Here is a 21,237-nt window from a genome sequence, read left to right as displayed (position 1 = left end):
TTTATCACATTACACCTACCCCCTACGGATAAATGTAGGTTATTTAACCTTGCAAGATCTTTTTTAGTATTCTCCGTTAGAGGCTCCATATTGTCCTTGACCACATTATCCAACCTGGAGGTTATACTAATACGTGGCCTTTTCGACTACCCGGTTGTCTATCATCTTGACTTTATCATTAAGCACCAGCTGCGTCTTATCTTGATTCAGAGCATATCCAGAGATATGCCCGAAGCGCTCCGCCGCATCTTCGATTACCTTTATGGCAGAATTATGGATCTGATGTAACAAGGACAATATCGTCTGCATAGGCCAAGGTCTTAGTTGCCCAGTTCTCTGACCATATTGCCGGTATAAGCACATTATTTTCTAACCTGCGGATAAAAGGATCAATACACATTGCATAGAAAAGAGGGGAGCACGGGCAACCCTGCCTGGTCCCCCGGGAAATTAAACAAATTTCAGAGAGTGTTTGTTCACTATTTCTACCACTGATGGTTCGACGTTTAATGTTTTGACTGCTTCAATAAAACCATCCCTAATACCAATTCTAGACTTGGCCGTCCATAGACATTGGGAGGAGACCCTATCAAAAGATTTTTCTGCATCCAATTGGATAAGAGCCATAGGGTCTCCCGCAACATTGGTGATATCAAATAGTGTGATAACTCTCTGGACATGGTCAATTATAGATCTCCCGGGAACAAACCCATGTTGGCGCTCCGAGATAACCTTATGAATTATTGGCGCAAGTCGGATGGCCAATAAATTTGAATAGATTTTAGAGTCATCGTTAATCAAGGTAATAGGATGGTAGGAGCCCAATTGTAAGGGAGATTTATTCTTTTTTCAGAAAACCACTATTTTAACCAAAGACCATGATCCCGAGGCCGTCAACCATTGAAAAAATTTACAAATAATTTATTTACAATTCCTTTTAGGTGACGGGAAGTAGTATAGAATTAAATCTGGGTTGGTAATCCGCCCTGCCACAGGGTCATTAATGTCTCGGATTCTGTTAGATGTTATTTGCTGCCTGGTAAGAACTGCCAAATGGTGACCAATCTGCTCGCTAAACTCATAAACTGTTTCTTTTTGGGTTGTTGCTTTACTCATTACTTTATCCGCCAGAATATCAGTGATGGCGGATTTAGCGACCGCCACCTGCCGTTGTTCTACCTCCAGATCCCGTCCCTCAGCCCTTACCAAACCTTCCTCTGCCACCCCTAAATTATCCTGAAGAGCCTTCATTGTTTGCTTGGCACATTTGTTAGGATTTAAGGAATACCTCCATGTTTCTCCCCTAATACCTGCTTTCAAAGCATCCCACACCACCTCAATTGATGTACTCCCCATATTATCCTCCACGAACATTGGGATCCATTGTCTCATGTGTATACAATATTCCTCATTTAGTAGCATTGATCTCTCAAATGTCCATGATCTTAAGTTTGGCCTGGATAATTCTAATTCTAAATTGAGGACCAACCGGTTATGGTCTGATAGTACCCACGGTAGCTTTTTTATATGATATTTCGAGCTCAGCGTATTTGAAAGAAACATGTAGTCCAGTCTAGCATGAGTCATATACGCGTTAGACGAATAAGTGTACCCTGGGTCATTTGGTTTGATCAGGTGCCAGCAATCAATCAGAGCATGGGTCTGGCATAGACTCCTTAATGCCTGAAACGCATTTGGTTTCCTACCCGTATATCTCCATCCGGCCTCTAGACACCAATCACTGAGTAAGTTAATAATATAGTCCCCGCACAGAATAAGTGGAAGAGGCCAATGAGCGAGTTCACTGGAGATAGTATTGAATACACAAGGATCGCCGCTATTACATCCATATACTGTACATAGTGTCAGTTTCTTACCCATACTATATTGACATTCAGTATTCGCCCACCGGCCAAACTTATCAGAGCATGACAGTGTGCATTGGATCCCGCCTCCTTTAGCCAATATAGCAACGCCCGAACCCTGGCCCTCTGCGTTGTTGCACTAACCACCCTATACCCCAGTGTTTTTAATACATGCAATTGTGATCCTTCAATATGTGTCTCTTGGAGGCAAATAATATTTGCCATAAACGCTACCCTCTGCCTTTTCTTGATGTCATTGAGACCACAGATAGTTGCGATTCTAAGTCTGCCCATGTCGGCTTATAACATTAACCAGATTGTGGCACCACATCGCTGTACAGCAATCGCACCACACCGATCCCGCACTCTTTTCATCTAATGTGACAAATGTGATAAATGTGACAAAAACCACAATTGAACCTGCCCCTTTTATCACTCGTCTGAGGATCCCATTCCAACACCCTTTCCCCGCCCCCCACCCACCGCCACAACCTAGGCAATCAGGCTCAACCATGAGCCTGCGCGAGGACGTCCGGACCACTCCTCTTCCCCCTCCACCTCTCTCCCCCCCACCAGTGATCAAATATACATTAAAAAAATACAGCCCTCCCATAAAGAGGGATCTCCAGCCTCTATCCAGCATTTTCCTTAGCATGTTACAAACTTTTTTTACCTCTGATGGCCACTGCTAAGATATCATCCAGTAGCTTATGAGCTTGGATTTCAGACGTCAAGCTACTATTCTGACCCTGAAAGGCAACTTTCAGCCTAGCTGAATTTTGCAAAAACACTGCAGCCCCTGCTGTCTGGAGAGGGGTTATAAGCTGTCTAAGCTGCCATCAGGAGCGTGTGCGAAATCTGGTTTGGCAAAAAAGGAGAAACCCTCACAACTTCTTTCAGCATTAGGTCTGGCAAGGTCATACACAGCCTGGCGTAACAAAAAAGTTCCAAAATAGACCAATATAGCATGGGCAGGGCCCGCTCACTGGACGAGTGCCTTGCAGGTGACAAGGGAAATCGATGGACTCATTGTACTTCCTTGTCCCAATCCCAGTGAGAAAGTTCGGGTAGGGAACCTTTCAGCCGGGTTCACAGCGAAGATGTCCACAATAGATCACATTTTAGGTTACAACTATTACATTGGAAGACAGTGTGTATAGAGGGTGGCAGCCTCTAACTCATTTTTGTGGACCTATCTGCATCTGACTTGGTGTCGAGGGACAAACTGTGGGCTGTTTTATTGGACTTTGGGGCTCCACCTTAACTTTGCCACCAGCTGAAATGACTGCATGAATGCAATTTTGCCCAAATTAGGTGTGGCAAAAATGGTGAACTTACAGCCCCCATACCTGTAGACAGAGGTGTACCCAAGGCTGCGTCTTGCCTCGACCCTTTTTTGCCTTTTTATTAATGGCCTAGTTGAGGCTTTGATTGCTGGGAAGGATTTTGATGCCCCTAAGCTGGCGAACCGTGAAGAACCTGCCATGATGTTCGCAGACAACACCCTTCTGCTCTCAAAGTCACCTATGGGAATTCAGAGGGCCTGAGACAGCTTTATGTTTTTTGCAAAAATAGGGGGTTGGACATCAATTTGCAGAAAACCAAATACATGGTATTTAATGCAGGTAATAGTGTTCGGTCAAATCCTTGCCTAGATGGGTAACCCCTTGAGAGGGTGACCGTCTTTGAATATCTTGGAATCACGCTCAGTGAAAAAATGGACGGGGGTCAAATCAAGAAAGCAAGCTTAAAGCTGGCCCAGACAACGGGGGTACTAACAAAGGTATGCAGACATTGTATCCATAAATCTGTTGTGCCGTTGGTGGAAATCTACTAAGCACAAGCTAGGGGTGCTGCCCTGTATGGGGCTGATATATGGGGTCACCATCCATCTGGCTCTATAGGGAAAATTGAGAATTCCTTTGCCAAGCAATTGTTGGGTCTTCCCTTAAGCTCCCCGCTTACACCGCTTCGTATGGACCTTGGGATTAGTCCAATTGCAGACGATGCCACTCTTAGACCACTTGTATTCTGGCGATGTCTGTGGAGTACCCCAGAACTGGCTGTACACAGGGTAGAGCTGAGCGAAGTGTTGAGCTTACAGGATGCAAGCAAACTACCATGGCTGGCCTTCATCAAGAATACTTTTGCAGCCATAGGAAGGGGTAATTTGTGGAACAATGCAGAAATCTGCCTGTCTGCCTGATAGTATCTAGGAAGGACCTGTTAGAGAGCTACAGAGAGCACAAACTTACCCGGATAGAGAGGAGTTCTGCGACTGGCTCATTAATTGCAGTGTTTTTAGAGATAAGAAAACAGTACAGATTAGATCCTGCCTGGATGATAGCCATCTGGCTCTTGCCAAGAAGTTATACCTGCAGTTTAGGCATGGGGTGCTCCCGTTGCGTGCTTTCACAAATAAATGGGCGGGTTCATCCAATTTGGGATGTTCGGCATGTAGCAATTTGGGATGTTCGGCATGTAGCAATGCAGAGACGGAATATCATGTAATATTTTTCTGTCAAGGGTATAAGAAGGCGAGACACCGATGACTATTACAGCTACGCAGAAATCTGGGAACTAAGCACTGCGCTGAGGTTTGTAGTATTTTGAAATATGACACCCACATGCCCACTGTGAGAAGTTGGCCTGGTATATGATGTTCACTAATTAAAGTGACCACCTTGTACCATGCCAAGCAACCCTTATGGTGTGGTTGTAAGTCAACCTTTTCGGACCAGCTGCCCTAGTGGTAGCGTAGGCTAAGCAGTCTTTGAGGCTAAACTCGTTAAGGCATGTTAAGCAAGCTGTTTTACCATATGTAACCCCCCTTTATACCAATGAAAGGACACCACACAGATATATATTCAAAATATATATGTATTTATTACTCAAAGTATCCCCTAGACTCTTTATGAGCACAGGAGCACAAATCGTTAAACAAGAAAGTATCACAATATACGAAAGTTGCACTTTATATGGATAGGCCCTGGTGGCCGCTCAAACCATATACTAAAATAGTGGTATAAGTACCACGAACAGGAAAGGGAGAAGGCCTAGGGCCTCTAGAATCGCTGGGCCTACAAGGAGCTAACTTTAGTTAGTGACCAGGAGGTCCACGGGTCGCGTGTGCAGTGAGGAAACTTACACGCGGGCGCCCATAGGTTTTCAATGGGTGCGTAATTGTTCAAAAGTTACTGCTAGAAGGGTCTTCTGGTTGGACTACGAATTCAAGACTTCAAACCTAGACATTAGAGATGTTACTCTACACTTGTGCACCGGAGTGCCAGCTTTACCTCACCCACAGGAAGCGGGTGCATAGGGCTCGAAGTGCGTCGGGTTTCGTCTATCTATTCAATGGAGCCTGACGACAAAGATGCTGCAGGCGGTCGGTCCAGAAGAGATGCGGTGGATCCAAGGATGGATCGGAAGTGTAGAAGACCTGTAAGCAGAGGGGACAGTGTTCACAGTCACTAGCCAGTGACCGGCGTGGCACCAGGTAGGTACCAGGCGATGTCGGGTGCAAACAGGTGAAGAGGTGTAGCTTGTCTCTGCAGCCACGTGGTCCCTGAAGGTCGACGACGTCCAGGAGTCGGTTCACGAGCTGTCCCACGCAGGCTCTCGCTGTTGGCAGTGTCGGCGACTCAGAAGAAGCAAACAAGCCTTGGCAAAAGCAGGAGTCGCAGGAATCGAGGAAAGCTGTTAGTTCTGACCAGCAAGGTCAGAGGGGCTGCCCCTTTGGAGGGAAGCAGGGGCCAGTCTGGAGCAACCAGACCAGCATCGTAGTTTTTCAAGATGGTCGCCAAGATGGCCACTAGTCAATGGACCAGTAACCGGTTAGGCGCGTCGAGTCGCGAAGTGCAGAGGGGCCCCACGCAGATCGTGGAGATGCTGGAGGGCTCACCTTTGATGCAGATGCTGCTCGAATGTTGGGCTTCTCAGGACCCAAAGCACAACTTGGAGGGAGCCTCTGTTGTCGTGCTTTCAGCTAGTCGAGTGTCTTTCAAGACGGCTGGCTTCACGGGTCTCGGTGCCTCCACGGGTTCCTTCTTTGCAGGGACTGTGGATCGGGCGGTGAGAGGTCTGGAGGTCCAGTTCCTGTCGGTCCCTGGGCTCGGGCTCCGGCGGGAGGCGGCGGCAAAGCAGACGTCGATTTGCTGGATGGTGCTTGCATTAGCAAGATGGTCACTCCCTGACCATAGGGGAGATTTCCTTTAGTCTTCTGTGCAGCAGAACGTCGAAGTTCCCGTCTTCTTCTTAGTTGTAAGTTGATTCCAGGATGTCTGAAGTCTTAGGACACAGCTCCTACCTTTAAGCGGATTCTAGGGGCCGGACTACCTGCTAGGTCCCTCCCTAAGGGTGAGACCAGGACGGGGGTGGTTACACCCCCAATCCTTTGTCCAGCTCGCCCCAGGTCTGGGGCTGGTGTGCCCCAGGACCGGTTTGAACTGGCATATGCACCGAGGCCCCTTGTGAGCCTCAGGCATGTCTATTTCTTTTCAAGCCCTACCTGACCAATACACAAAATCCTGTCTGGGGTGGTGCTCGCACCTCCCCTGGCAGGAAACCCTCTGTCCACGTCTCCCAAGCTGGAAGGACTCCCAGCAGCAGGAGGGTAGACTTGTGTCTGTGGTGGCAGCGTCCATTTTGTGGAGCTGAGGCTATGTCTGATTGTACCCGGGTTTCAGGTTCTGTACATGTCGTGTCCCTCTAGGAGGGTAGAATGCTAACCCCGTCGCCAGAATTGGCGAAGGGTTAGTATTCCAATTCGTATGACACCTTACTCGACATGTTTTGATAAAGCCAAACCAAAGATAGCATTTAACCGCGTGGTTCATAATGCACTTAAGAGTATATGGTATGGCGATATCTGGAAACGGTAGAAGGAAGTTGTTCCGACTACTGCAGACAGGCTCAGCTCATGCCAGAGCACCATCTCACATGAAACCAAGCACTCTGCCTTCAGGATTGTTAAGGCCTGCCATAGGAGTGACTTATAGGTTAACATGTGTCCCATTTAAGGTTAGGTATAGGCATACTACACCTAAGTAAGAGGTGGATACACCAACTTACCCCAGCTGAGTGATCAGCCAGTTGTGTCAAATTGCTAGGCCAGGCCAGGGGTGGCACAATACATGCTTCAGCCCCTGGTAGGCCTCAGATACACCAATGCCCTGGGTACCTAGGGTACACTACTACAGGGGCTCACAGGGTGATCCAGTTCCAATGGGTTATGCACCTAAAGTGCATAGTGTCAATTTTGGCAGAGAGAACAGCAGGCTGGGGGTCTGATTAGCAGGCCCACAGCCTCAATACGTCAAAAACCAGTGAAGCAAAAAGCAAACATTTGGGGTGACCATAGGATAGCAGACCCTACTCTCCTACACCCACTGTGTATTCAATATCACGTTTTTTATTCTCCATGTGGTGTGCACATCGAGCTATCCCATAGGTTCTGACTGATTATTTTATCATATCTTATCAACTGGGTTTGAAATTTTTTTAATTAGCATTTTTTTAAGCTTAAAATGTGCAAAGTTTGCATCTTGTACCTTGTTAATCAGTATATTCTTTTAAATTTGTGATCAAGTGACGGCTGTGATATTAGCAACACAAACTTTGGTTTCTTGGATATTTTGTCAAGGCCTAATATTGCTCAAGTATTGCACACCCATTGTAATTGGTATTTTATGAAATAACAATGTAATGCACATGCACTTTTTGAGTAACTCTACCCCTTATTTAGAGCAATTAGAGTTTTTTACATTCATGAAAGGAAAATTCAATCGAATGAAATGTATTTTATTTCTATCTGTGCTTTTAAAATCATACTAACCGAAATAAAGATTTCTATCTCTCCCTCTCTCTCATATTAATTATAAATGTCCTTATGTCATTGCCCTCACACTTTTCGGGGATTCCTAGCATCCTTAGATTATTGTGGTGCTGGTGATTCTCATAATCCTCAAGTTTCCACATCCCATCTTTCAGGGTGCTCTCCTGCGACGTAACCTGAACCTTCAGCATTTTAACTGTATTTTCGAAATGCCTTAGTACGTGTCTCTACCATATTTCCGAGATATCAGTACAGATTTTCCCAGTCTTGCGTACGGATCCTTGGAGTGTTTTAGAGTCCAGCCATGCTTGATGATTATCCGACTTGACATCATCCTGGAATAGTCGCAGGGATGGTAAGATTAAAGCTAGGGAGGATTCATCCACCTTTCTATCGTTTGATTGCTCCATTTCACCCCCTGGATTCCCAATTGATAGTTTCTCTTTTCCATTTACATCTTCAGGGGGTAACAGTTGTGCAGCTAAATAATCCCAACCCAATTCCTCCTCAACCTCATTATCACCTGGGTTTTTCTTGAACTCAGATGTCCATTTGGGTTTCTTAGAGATGGCACCTTTCTCTTGTCGGCTACTATTACTTGAGGAAGAGCCTCCGCCATCGCTACAAGCAAATATGTTGGTGTCAGATCCCTCTGATTCCTCAGTAGAGAAAAAAGAATTTCCAAAGAATCCGGGATAAACAACGAGTGTCCATAGTTTTTCTTTGGGATTCGCTCCCTCTAGATGCGCCTTGCTTACTTTTTATTGTCGTATCTGGTGTACTAACACCCTTCTCATCATTTTATTTATCGGGAGGTATATCGGGGGGCAGTTATCATTACTTCCAGTCTCATCCGCCGGGCAGATATGTGAAGGTGCTTCCAGAATAGTATTATCACAGTTTGCCAGCCAAGGGGTCACACTTTTAGCTAGGAGATTCTCATTTTCCTCCTCTTGTATACCGGGTATTGCAGTATGTGTAGGGCTGTTCACAAAGTTACACACTTCCCCATTACCATCACCATTTCCTTGATTTTGGTGTCTTTCCGGCGCAGCCTTTTCCTTTTCGCTCATGTCTCGGGGTAGAAACATGCTCAAGATGGAAGGTTGAGACCTCCCTACCTTTCCGGAAGCCGGTAAGCGTCGGGGAATTGTCTTTACGTGAGGCTCTATTTTCTCTTTTTCCTGCTTTCCTGTTTGTCCCCCTTACTAGTACGAGGGTCTCCTTTCCTGCCTTCCAATTTGGCATCTGTCCCTTTACGGCGTCACAGTCCGTGGTTTCCCTTTTTCGCGAGCAGCCATCACCGCTAACTCTGTGTTCAAGCCTGTGGAGCGTTGCTGTATCCAGGCTGTCAGCAGCATCCGCATTAGAGCGGCCAAAGCAGGATCCCGGTCTTCCCCAGCACGAATGTGTCCAGCGCCCGCCTCGGTGCTCTGTAGTATCTAATATAGAATACTGACCAGCAACCCCAGCCAGCCCACCATCTCCTCCTGGACCGCAGTCACCACCGAAGACACCACTTCATCCATGAAAGGCATCCACTCAGGGGCCCCCCCGGACCTCTGCCCTCCACACATCTACCACAGAGCCACCACCACCATCTCTCCAGAACTACGACGCACCATCAAACCCACCTTCAAGACCGGCATCTTCCCCGATGACTGGAAATGCGCAGAAGTCATACCCCCTGGTCAAGAAGCCCTCAGCAGACCCCACGGACCTCAAGAACTACCAACCCATCTCCCTCCTCCCCTTCCTGGCCAAAGTTTCGAGAAGACCTTCAATGCACAACTAATGAGATTCATCGGAGAAAACTCCATCCTCGACCCCTCCCAATCTGGATTCTACAGCACCGAGACTGCTCTACTCGCCACCACAGACGACATCCGCACTCTCCTTGACCAAGGACACACCGCAGCCCTGATCCTACTCAACCTCTCGACAGCGTTCGACACCATCTCCCACCGCACACTCACTGCCAGACCCCACGACGCCGGCATACAAGAAACCTCCCTCGTCCTCACCAGCAGAACCCAAAGAGTCAGACCCTTCCTCTCCGAACCCACAGAAATCAACTGCTGAGTACCCCAAGGATTACCGCTCAGCCCCACGCTCTTCAACATCTACATGGCCCCCCTCGCCGCCATCCTCAGACAGCATGGACTCAGCATAGTATCCTACCCCAACGACACCCAGCTCATCCTCTCCCTCACCAAGGACCCCTTCACCACCAGACTCAACTTCCAGGAAGGAATGAAAGGTGTTGAATCCTGGATGAGCAGCAGCTGCCTAAAGCTCAACTCGGAGAAGACAGAGGTCCTCTTCCTCGGACCCTCCCCCTCTGCATGGGACAACACTTGGTGTCCCACCACCCTCGGCAGCCCTCCCATCCCCACAGACCACGCCCAAAACTTCGGCATCATACTTGACTCCTCCCTCTCCATGAACCATCAGGTCAACGCCGTCACCTCCAGCTGCTTCAACACCCTCCGCATCCTCCGAAAAACCTTCAAATGGATCCCCCCGAATCAAGAAAGGCTGTCACCCACGCACTCTTAATCAGGAGACTGGACTACGGAAACACCCTCTACGCCGGGATCAACAAGTCTCTGCTCCGCAAGCTCTAGACCATACAGAACACTGCAGCCAGACTCGTCCTCGGCATCCCGCGACATGAACACATCACTTAACACCTGCTGAACCTCCACTGGCTTCCTATACAGAAGAGAATACCCTTCAAGATACTCACCCACGCCTTCAAATGCCTCCACAACTCCAGACCCCAATACCTCAACGAGAGAATCTCCTTTCACGTACCCAAGAGAAACCTCCGATCTGCCGACCTCACCCTCGCCAGAACCCAATCTACCTTGGAGTAGTTCTGTCATTCTGTGCCATCTAATGCAGTGTACTAACTAGTACAGTATAGCTTAAAGTAGCTCTGGTACTGTGTACCATCTAATGTAGGGTACTGACCTGTACAGTATGCCTTAGACTGACTTTGTTGCTGTGTACTATTTATTGCAGTGTACGGAGTAGTACAGTATACCTTGAAGTAGCTCTGCTACTTTGTTCCATCTACTGCAGTGTACTAACTAGTGTAGTATGCCTTGGAGTTGCTCTGTTTCTTTGTAACATACAATTCAGTGTACTGACCAATACAGTACAAATCTGGTAGCTCTGTCGCACTGTACCATCTAATACAGTGTGGGGACTACTACAGTGTACCTCCTAGTAGGTCCTCCACTCCATACCATTGAATGCAGTGTACTGGGTAGTACTGTGTCCCTTGGATTAGCTCTGTCACTCTGCGCCATCTAATGAAGTGTACTGACTAGCACATCGCACTTCTAGTAGCTCTGTTACTCTTTACCTTGTAGTGCAGTGTACTGACTAGTACAGTGTGGCTTGGAGGGTCTCTGTTACTCTGTAACATCTAATGCAGTGTACTGAAAAGTATATGTTCGAGGCATATGAGCTGCAGATCACACACTTAGGATATATCGCCATCTGGTGTTGGGCTCGGATGCTTGCAGGTTGTTGTTGTCTTCGGAAGAAGTCTTTGGTCACGAGATAGGTGACTCCTCCCTTGGACTACAGTACGCATGGGCATCCACTCCATCCTAAGATTCTTTTTTTACGCCATTGGGTTCGGATGTAACTTTTCCACTCCGGTAGAAAACTTCAAAAACAAGCTTTCGAAGTGAAAAACCTTTACAAAACTACATCGAGGCACCTTCACTCGACGCGGACGATTGGACCTATCCACGCCGTGAGGCCTACGGCTCATGGAAATAACGCCGTTTAAAAAATGTCCCCAGTGTGGAGCAAAATTCCCACACAGTGACCATCACAAGGTCTGCAACCTGTGCCTGTCGCCGGAACACGATGAGTCCAGCTGTCCAGCCTGCGCCGCATTTTGATCCAAAAAGACCATTCGGGATCGAAGAGCTCGACGCCATATCATGGCACACAGACCAGCCCTGGAACTAGAAAACATCTTCGATGAGGGTCCCGATGTCCCGGAAGAAGATTCCGAGGAACTTCAAATTATCTCAGAAGCAGACGACTCAGACGACCCCATTACTCCGGGGCAACGCGTGAGTACCACTGCCCCTACCCCAACCCCTCCAAAACCAAAGGCATTGGTCAAGACTTCGCCAGCTGGCCCCAGTCGAGACCGAAAACACCCTTCAGAAGCCCCGCCTTCAGGCTCGGCTCCGAAGAAACACAAGCCTTCCGGTGGCTTGGGCCCGTGCAAACCACATATCATTGTGCCACCGCCACCTTCGGCACCGAAGACACAAGTCCTCTCGGCACCGAAACCGGCTCCGGCGCCTTTGGCACCGAAAACATCGAGGCCCATAGACAAACCGGCACCGAAAGCTCCCAGGCTCAAAGACTCAACTTCGGCACCGAAAACTTCATCGGCACCAAAACCTTCATCGGCACCGAAACCACCGGCTAAGGACTATAATACACCTCCTAAAGCCAAAGACTCTACCGATCACCCAAAACCTCTATCGGAACCGAAAAAATCAGCGCCAAAGTCTGTTCCTGAAGACCAAGAACTTTTCCACCCAGATCCAACACAAAAAAAGATCTATATTAATCCAAAAACTGGACATGTCACTGCTGTACCTTGTAGGAAACGGAAACTGGACACAACACCTACCCCAGTTCCTATAAAGAAGAAGGACTCGGCAACGTCACCAATTCCTCCTTCCTCTCCTGTACCACCTCCTACCCCACCCCCTCTGCCTACACCACCATTACCTCTACCATCTGCATCACATACACCACCCCCACAGGATGATGATGATGACCTAGGGGGAGGGGGTGATCCGGGTGATCCTAATGATCTTAATGATCCGTTCACAAAAAAGGGAAAACTTATCTCAAATGCCTCAATTAAATGTGCACTTGACGCCGCAGACACTGCCTCTAGAGCAATAAACACAAGTGTACTCCATAGACGCCATGCATAGCTACGCATTTCAGGCTTTAAGCCAGAAGTACAAAGTACTATACTTAGCCAACCATTTAATCAAGAACAACTGTTTGGACAAGCAGTTGACACTGCACTTGAAAAAATGAAAAAAGACACCGAGTCTGCTAAGTCCATGGGAGCATTGCAGTCTCCACATCCACGTGGCTCCTTTCGACGCTCCTTTTACAGAGGAGCCTCCAAAAACATGGGAGCAGAAACCTCCTCCACATTCAAACCCTCTACGCAAACATCCCCCAGTAGAGGATATTTTAGAGGAGGATATAGAGGAAACAACACCAAGGGACGAGGTCGAGGCAGTACCGACACTCGTACCTCTCCCGCCACAAAACAGTGACTTTCATCCACTCCCCCCAGACCATTCCACTCCAGTCGGGGGAAGACTCAAACAGTTCCTACCTGTCTGGAACTCCATCACAACAGACAAGTGGGTAAGACAAATTATCCAGTATGGTTACTGCCTGTAACTCACCTCTACCCCCCCACACATTCTACCCAAGCAACGCTATATGTCACCATACCATCTTACGCTCCTCAAACAAGAAGTGCTATCATTGCTTCAAAAACACGCAATTGAACCAGTTCCCTTACAATATCAGGGTACAGGGGTATACTCACTGTACTTTCTAATCCCCAAAAAGGACGAGACGCTAAGACCAATACTAGACCTCAGACTCCTAAATCAGTACATAAACTCAGATCATTTCCATATGATCACTCTTCAACAAGTACTCCCACTACTACAACAAGGTGATTTCCTTGCCACATTAGACCTTAAGGACGCCTATTTTCACATCCCCATGCATCCTGCTCACAGGAAGTATCTAAGATGTGTGGTGGACGGACAACACTATCAGTTTACAGTCCTTCCATTCGGGGTAACAACTGCGCCCAGAGTATTCACCAAATGCCTAGCAGTAGTAGCAGCAGCGCATCTCAGAAGACAACAAATTCATGTCTTCCCGTATCTAGACGACTGGCTAATAAAAGCCAACTCATTCAACAAATGTGTTCTACACACTCACCGAACTATTCAAATTTTACACAACTTGGGATTCACAATAAACTATCCCAAATCTCATCTCCAACCCTCCCACATACATCAGTATCTGGGAGCCACCATAAATACCTACAAAGCACTAGCATATCCCAGCCCAGCCAGGATAGCCAAAATACAAGCTCTGATCACAAAATTTCAAACCCAACACTCTCTTCCAGCAAGAGTGTTCATGCAACTCATAGGCATGATGGCGTCATGCATCTTCATTGTGCCTTATGCAAGACTTCAAATGCGTCCCTTGCAACAATGTCTAGCACGTCAGTGGAACCAGGCTCAAGGACAACTGGCAGATCTGGTGTTGGTGGACAGCCGCTCACATCGCTCTCTAAAATGGTGGAACACTATAAACCTGTCCAAAGGGCGGCCGTTCTTAGAGCCTCTTCCACAAATAGTGCTGACAACCGACGCATCTCTCACAGGATGGGGAGCCCATCTCCTAACACACACCACTCAGGGCACATGGGCCACTCAACAAAAAGTGCTCCATATCAATTACCTGGAACTACTGGCAGTATTCCTAGCACTAAAATCATTCCAATTACATCTCCAGAACAAAACTGTCCTCGTCCGGACGGACAACATGACAGCCATGTATTACATACAAAAACAGGGGGGCACACATTCTCTCCAGCTGTCCCAGCTCGCACAGAGCATTTGGAGATGGGCAGTTCCCCTAAACATCTACCTGCTAGCAGAACACCTTCCAGGGGTTCACAATCAGATTGCCGACCTGTTGAGTCAACAAACTCAACAGATCCACGAATGGGAATTACACCCACAAGTCCTACTCCCATTCTTCCAAAAATGGGGCCAACCAGACATAGATCTGTTCGCCACACACGAAAACGCAAAATGCCCAACCTTCGCCGCCAGGTTTCCCCACCCACAGTCGAAGGGCAATGCAATATGGATGAACTGGTCAGGCAGATTTGCGTACGCTTTTCCGCCTCTCCCACTCATTCCATTCGTGGTACGCAAACTCAGGCAACAGTCTCTCAACCTGATACTAATAGCTCCCACATGGGCACGTCAACCCTGGTTCACAACACTGCTGGAACTCTCTCTAGTTCCACACCAAAAACTGCGCCTCTCCCCGTCCTTATTAACCCAGAACCATGGAGAAATCAGACATCCAGATCCACATCAACTGAACCTAGCGATCTGGCTCCTGAAGTCCTAGAGTTCGGTTACCTCAACCTACCACTAGACTGCATGAATATTATAAAAGAGGCCAGACGGCCTACCACTAGAGCCTGTTACGCTGCAAAATGGAAGAGATTTGCCATTTACTGCACTAACAATGATATACGCCCACTGGATGCATCCATCCAGAACATCATTTGTTACTTACTACACTTGCAAAGATGTAATTTAGCGTATTCATCCATACGTCTCCACCTAGCAGCATTAGCAGCCTACTTACAAAATCGACAACACTTGTCATTATTTAGAGTGCCAGCGATCAAAGCCTTCATGGAAGGACTTAAAAGGATTATTCCTCCCAGATTACCACCCTCTCCAGTGTGGAACCTAAATATTGTTCTCACAAGGCTCATGGGTCCCCCATTTGAACCCCTGCATAAATGTGAACTACAATTCCTTACATGGAAAGTAGCTTTCCTTATTGCTATCACATCCCTCAGAAGGGTACGTGAGATCCAGGCTTTAACCATACAAGAACCATTCCTACAGCTACACCGTAACAAAGTGGTTCTTAGAACAAATCCTAAATTCCTACCAAAAGTCATATCTCCGTTCCATCTTAACCAATCAGTCGAGCTGCCAGTCTTCTTCCCAAATCCAGACTCGGTAGCTGAAAGAGCTCTTCATACCTTAGATGTTAAAAGAGCCCTGCTTTATTACATTGATAGAACCAAATAATTCCGCAAAACCAAACAATTGTTTGTTGCTTTCTCTCCACCACATAAAGGCAACCCCATTTCCAAATCAGGGATAGCCAGGTGGATAGTTAAATATATCCAAATATGCTACCACAAGGCTAAACGCACACTGACAGTTCCCCCTAGAGCGCATTCCACACGCAAAATAGGGGCTTCCATGGCACTCTTAGGAAACATTCCCTTAGAAGATATTTGTAAGACAGCCACATGGTCTACAACACACACCTTCACTAAACACTACTGTGTTAACGTGCAAGCAAAGCAACAAGCTTCTGTGGGTCAGGCTGTCCTTAAACTTTATTCCAAACTGCTGCAACTGATACAGGCGACCACCGCTAGGGGAGATACTGCTGTATAGTCTATCCTAAGTGTGTGATCTGCAGCTCATATGCCTCGAACAGAATATGCTACTTACCAGTATGCATCTCTTCTTGGCATGTAGAGCTGCAGAGCCACACACGCCCACCCACCTCCCCGGGACCTGGATCTGTTCCAGCATCGTGTTACTTAGACATTACACATGGACATCCTTTCTTTATTTTTACAAACTCCATCATTTCCCATCATGCCGAAAAACAATCTGAGGATGGAGTGGATGCCCATGCGCACTGTAGTCCAAGGGAGGAGTCACCTATCTCGTGACCAAAGACTTCTTCCAAAGACAACAAGAACCTGCAAGCATCCGAGCCCAACACCAGATGGCGATCTACTATCCTAAGTGTGTGGCTCTGCAGCTCTACATGCCAAGAACAGATGCATACTGGTAAGTAGCATATTCCTATTCGAGTAGTTGTCTTACTCTGTACTATCGTATATATAGTACTGACCAGTACAGTATGCCTTGGAGTAACTCTGTACTATGTAATGCAGTATACTGACAAGTACAGTACACCTTGGAGTAGCTCTGTTACCTGGTACCATCTAAAGTATGCCTTGGATGGGCTATGTCATTCTGTAACATCTAATGCAGTTTATCTTCGATTGCGCTCTGTACCATCTAATATAGAGTACAGACTATTACAGAATGCCTTGGAGTAGCTCTGTCACTGTGCCAGCTCATGCAGTGTACTGACCAGTACTGTATACCGTCTAGTAGCTCTCTCACTCCGTACCATCTATTGAAGTGTATTGACTAGTACAGTATACTTCAGTAGTACTGACAAGTAATGTATGCCACTCTTTGCCATCTGATGCAGTGTACTGACTAGTACTGTATACCTTCTAGTAGCTCTCCTACTCTACACCATCCAATGTAGTGTCCTGGCGCTAGTACGATACCTTGGGGTAGCTCTGTCAATCTGTACCATCTAATGGGGTGTACTGACTAGTACAGTAGACCTTCTAGTAGCTCTGTCACTCAGAGCCATATATTGCAGTGTACTGACTAGTACAATATACCTTGCAGTATCTGTGTCACTCTGTACCATCTAATGGAGTGTACTGACTAGTACTGCATACCTTCTAGTAGCTCTCCTACTCTGCACCATCCAATGAAGAGTAGTGCCTAGTACTGCATACCTTGGAGTAACTCTGTTGCTCTGTGCCGTCTCAAGCAGTGTCCTGAATAGTACTGTACACCTCCTAGCAGCTTTCTCGCTCTGTACAATGTAATCCAGTGTGCTGACTAGTCCTGCTTTCCTTGTAGTAGCTCTGTTACTGTTTACCATCGAATGGAGTGTACTGACTAGTAATGAACACTGCTAGTACCTCTGTCACTCTGTGACAGGTAATGCCGTGTACTGACTAGTACTGAATACCTTCTAGTAGCTGTTTCACTCCGTACCATCTAATTCAGTGTATTGACTAGTACAGTACACTTTTAGTACCTCTCTTACTCTGTGCGTCTCATGCAGTGTACTGACTAGTACTGTTTTCCTTGTTGCAGCTCTGTTACTCTGTACTATCTATTATAGAGCGCTGACTAGTGCAGTATGCCTTGGAGTATCTCTGTCACTCTACACCTTCCAATGCAGTGTACTGACTAGTATGGTATACTGTGGAGTAGCTCTGTCACTGTACCATCTAAAGAAGTGTACTGACTAGTACTGTATACCTTCCCATAGCTCTCTCACTAATGTACTGACTAGTACTGTTTCCTTGGAGTAGCTCTGTCACTCTGTACCATCTAATGCAGTGTACTGACTAGTACTGTATACCTTCTGGTAGCTCTGTTACTCTACACCATCCAGTGCAGTGTACTGACTAGTACTGTTTTCCTTGTAGCAGCTCTGTTACTCTGTACTATCTATTATAGAACGCTGACTAGTGCAGTATGCCTTGGAGTATCCCTGTCACTCTACACCTTCCAATGCAGTGTACTGACTAGTATGGTATACCTTCTCATAGCTCTCTCACTAGTGTACTGACTAGTACTGTTTCCTTGTAGTGGTTCTGTCACTCTGTGCCATCTAATGCACTGTACTGACTAGTACTGTATACCTTCTGGTAGCTCTGTTACTCTGTACTATCTATTAGAGAGTACTGATTAGTACAGTAAACCTTGGAGTAGCTATCACTCCGTACCATCTAATCAAGTTGCTGTTACTCTCTGCTATTGTAGTGTGTGTCATGTGTGATAGTGCAATGTAGTATGCTGCGTGGTGCAGTGTAGTGTGTAGTAGAATGTCCTATGCAGTGCAGTGTGCTCTTCGGTGTACTGTGTGCTCTAGATTAATGCGCGCTTTAGTGTAGTGAGCAGTCTAGTGCCGCACGCTTTAGTGTAGTGAGCAGTCCAGTGCCGTGCGCTTTAGAGTAGTGAGCAGTCTAGTGCCGCGCTCTCTAGCGCCGCGTGCTCCTTCCAGGTGTGGTGTACATTAATCATTTATAAAACAGAAGCAGTAATTACAGCCTTTTTTTGTGTCATTAAATCTCTAATTCTGAATCTCTTCTCTGCAGTGATGGTGACTCTGGATCCTGACACGGCTCATCTTCAGCTCCTCCTGTCTGAGGGGGGGCGACGTGTGAGAGACACGGGCAGAGCACAGACCCTGCCGGACACCCCCAAGAGATTCACCTCCTACTACCCCTGTGTGGTGGGGGGCGAGGGGTTCACCTCCGGCAGACATTACTGGGAGGTGCAGCTGCTGCGGGAGAGGGTAGGGTGGTGTGTGGGGGTCGCAGCAGAGTCTGTCAACAGGAAGGGAGAGATCACATGGTCACCTGAGGGGGGAGTCTAGGCTGTAGGGTGGTGAAAGGGTCAGTACACGGCTCTCACCTCCCCTGAGACTCCTCTGTCCCCGCGTGAGAAGCCCCTGAAGCTGGGGGTGTATCTGGACTACGAGGGGGGGCGGCTGTCCCTGTACAATGCTGACTCCATGGAGCTTCTCTACTCCTTCCCGCAGACGCCCTTCACACAGAGGCTCTTCCCGATCTTCTGGCTCTGGGGAAGAGCGGAGCTGAGGCTGGTGTGAGCCCCCCCTCCACCCCCTCAACTGTCATCCACGGTTTAAACACCAACATTCCAAAGAATCTTCAAACACCAACATTCCAAAGGACCTTCTTCACAATTACCCTCTCACCTGTTGCCATGACAACCAGAAGCCTCACCTGACACTATGTATCTCTTTTCCTTGTACATTTTTAAAACAAGGGCAGACAATGTTTGCCGTGTGAATCATACACCAAACAACATGTAACATATGATAAAGTCTCTGCAGAATCAAACAAGCATTGGCATAGCCAACAGGTCTCGCCTTTAGGAGCTTGTAAGTGTTTAGGTATGTTGTAGAGCAGTGTGGCTGCTGTGCTCTGTACTGCAAACTTGATGTCTAGTTTAGTGACGTGGGGCAGTGGCATGGTGTGGTGTGTTGTTATAAGGTGTGTGTTGGTGGGATGCATGTGGGTAGTGTGCTGGGGTGCATGTGGGTGGCATATGCATCTTTACAACAAAAATCCCCAATTGTAATTAGATTAATAATGCTTGTCTGCAAACTATTGAAAGGCAATAAGGGTAAATGTAATATACATGGCCCCATGAACCAATCTGACATGTTTATAATAGTAAAATATCGATTGAAAACAACGAAACTACCGGCCTGTCCTTAACTCTTACGTTTACTGTTTGTGTTTCCAAATTGTTAAATCCATAACCACATCGATTGGCGGCAATTTCCCAGAGCACATAGTCACTCATTGCAATGATCTAGCAACTTTCTTTTTTTTAAATCTCCGAAATTTACTGTTCCTCATAAAGTACAATAAATACACGAAATTCTTCCCCAAAGAGAAAGACTCTGGACTCACCCGACCGTTTGCCTCACAAACGCCCCCTCCCTATTACCACATAAACTCTTCCAACACTTTTTAGTAAAGTGAAATCTAGTTCCGCTGTAGACCCCACACATCCCCACATACTCCTTCAAGGGTACAGCCACTAGCTACAACTTCCTTCTCTCTCTCGCAGGAACCTTAATTCCTAAAGTTACATTTACCTTTTTATTGTCGCCTGAAAACCTCAGAACACACAAGGACATGTTCTTTACAGCAGGCATCTTGATCCTCTGTGCTTCTTAAGCATGAGTGGAAACAGCCACAAGATAAAACTTCCATCTCTCTCCCACAGAAACATTAATAGCCAAGGTTACCTTTAAATTTTTATTGTTGCCTGAAAACCTCTGGACACACTAGGACATGTTCTTTGCAGCAGGGCTCTTGATCCTCTACGTCACTTTAACATGAGTCGGAACAGCCACTAGATTAAACTCTAATGTCTCTCTCCAACAGGAACCTTAATTGCCAAAGTTACCTTTACATTTTTATTCTTGCCAGGAAACCTCTGACCACACAGAGATATGTTCTTTGCAGCAGGCATCTTGATCCTCTGTGCTTCTTTAGCATGAGTGGAAACAGCCACAAGATAAAACTTCCATCTCTCTCCCACAGAAACATTAATAGCCAAGGTTACCTTTAAATTTTTATTGTTGCCTGGAAACCTCTGACCACACGGAGATATGTTCTTTGCAGCAGGCATCTTAATCCTCTGCGCTACTTTACCATGAGTGGAAACAGCCACTAGATAAAATTTCCATTTCCGTCCTGCAGGAACCTTAATCGCCACAGTTACCTTTACATTTTTATTGTTGCCTGAAAACCTCTGAACACACAAGAGCATGTTCTTTGCAGCAGGCATCTTAATCCTTTGCACTACTTCAGCATGAGTGAAAACAGCCACTAGATAAAACTTCCGATCTCTCTCCCACAGAAACATTAATTGCCGAGGTCACCTTTACATTTTTATTGTTGCCTGAAAACCTCTGAACACACAAGGACATGTTCTCTGCAAAAGGTATCTTAATCCTCTGCGCTACTTTAGCATGAGTGGAAACAGCCACTAGATAAAATTTCCATTTCCGTCCTGCAGGAACCTTAATTGCCACAGTTACCTTTACATTTTTATTGTTGCCTGAAAACCACTGAACACACAAGGACATTTTCTTTGCAGCAGGCATGCATCTTAATCCTCTGCGCTACTTTAGCATCACTGGAAACAGCCACTAAATTAAACTCCCATCTCTCTCCAGCAGGAACATTAATCGCCAAAGTTCCCTTTACATTTTTACTGTCGCCTG

General features: G+C 46.8%; 1 pseudogene across 1 annotated transcript in view; it reads left to right on the top strand.

Annotated features, from left to right (window-relative positions):
• LOC146830508 (E3 ubiquitin-protein ligase TRIM39-like) overlaps nt 1-18,979 on the top strand; it is an 80,153-nt pseudogene extending 61,174 nt beyond the window's left edge. The window contains exon 6 of the transcript XR_014961431.1: nt 18,566-18,979. The product of XR_014961431.1 is annotated as an E3 ubiquitin-protein ligase TRIM39-like (transcript). The remainder of the gene's footprint in view (nt 1-18,565) is intronic.
• Nucleotides 18,980-21,237: the final 2,258 nt, after the last annotated feature.

The sequence above is a fragment of the Triturus cristatus genome, chromosome 5_1 (assembly GCF_964204655.1).
Source record: "Triturus cristatus chromosome 5_1, aTriCri1.1, whole genome shotgun sequence".
Lineage (NCBI taxonomy): Eukaryota > Metazoa > Chordata > Amphibia > Caudata > Salamandridae > Triturus > Triturus cristatus.
Note: the sequence above shows the minus strand (reverse complement) of the source record. Positions and strands in the feature narration are given on the sequence as shown.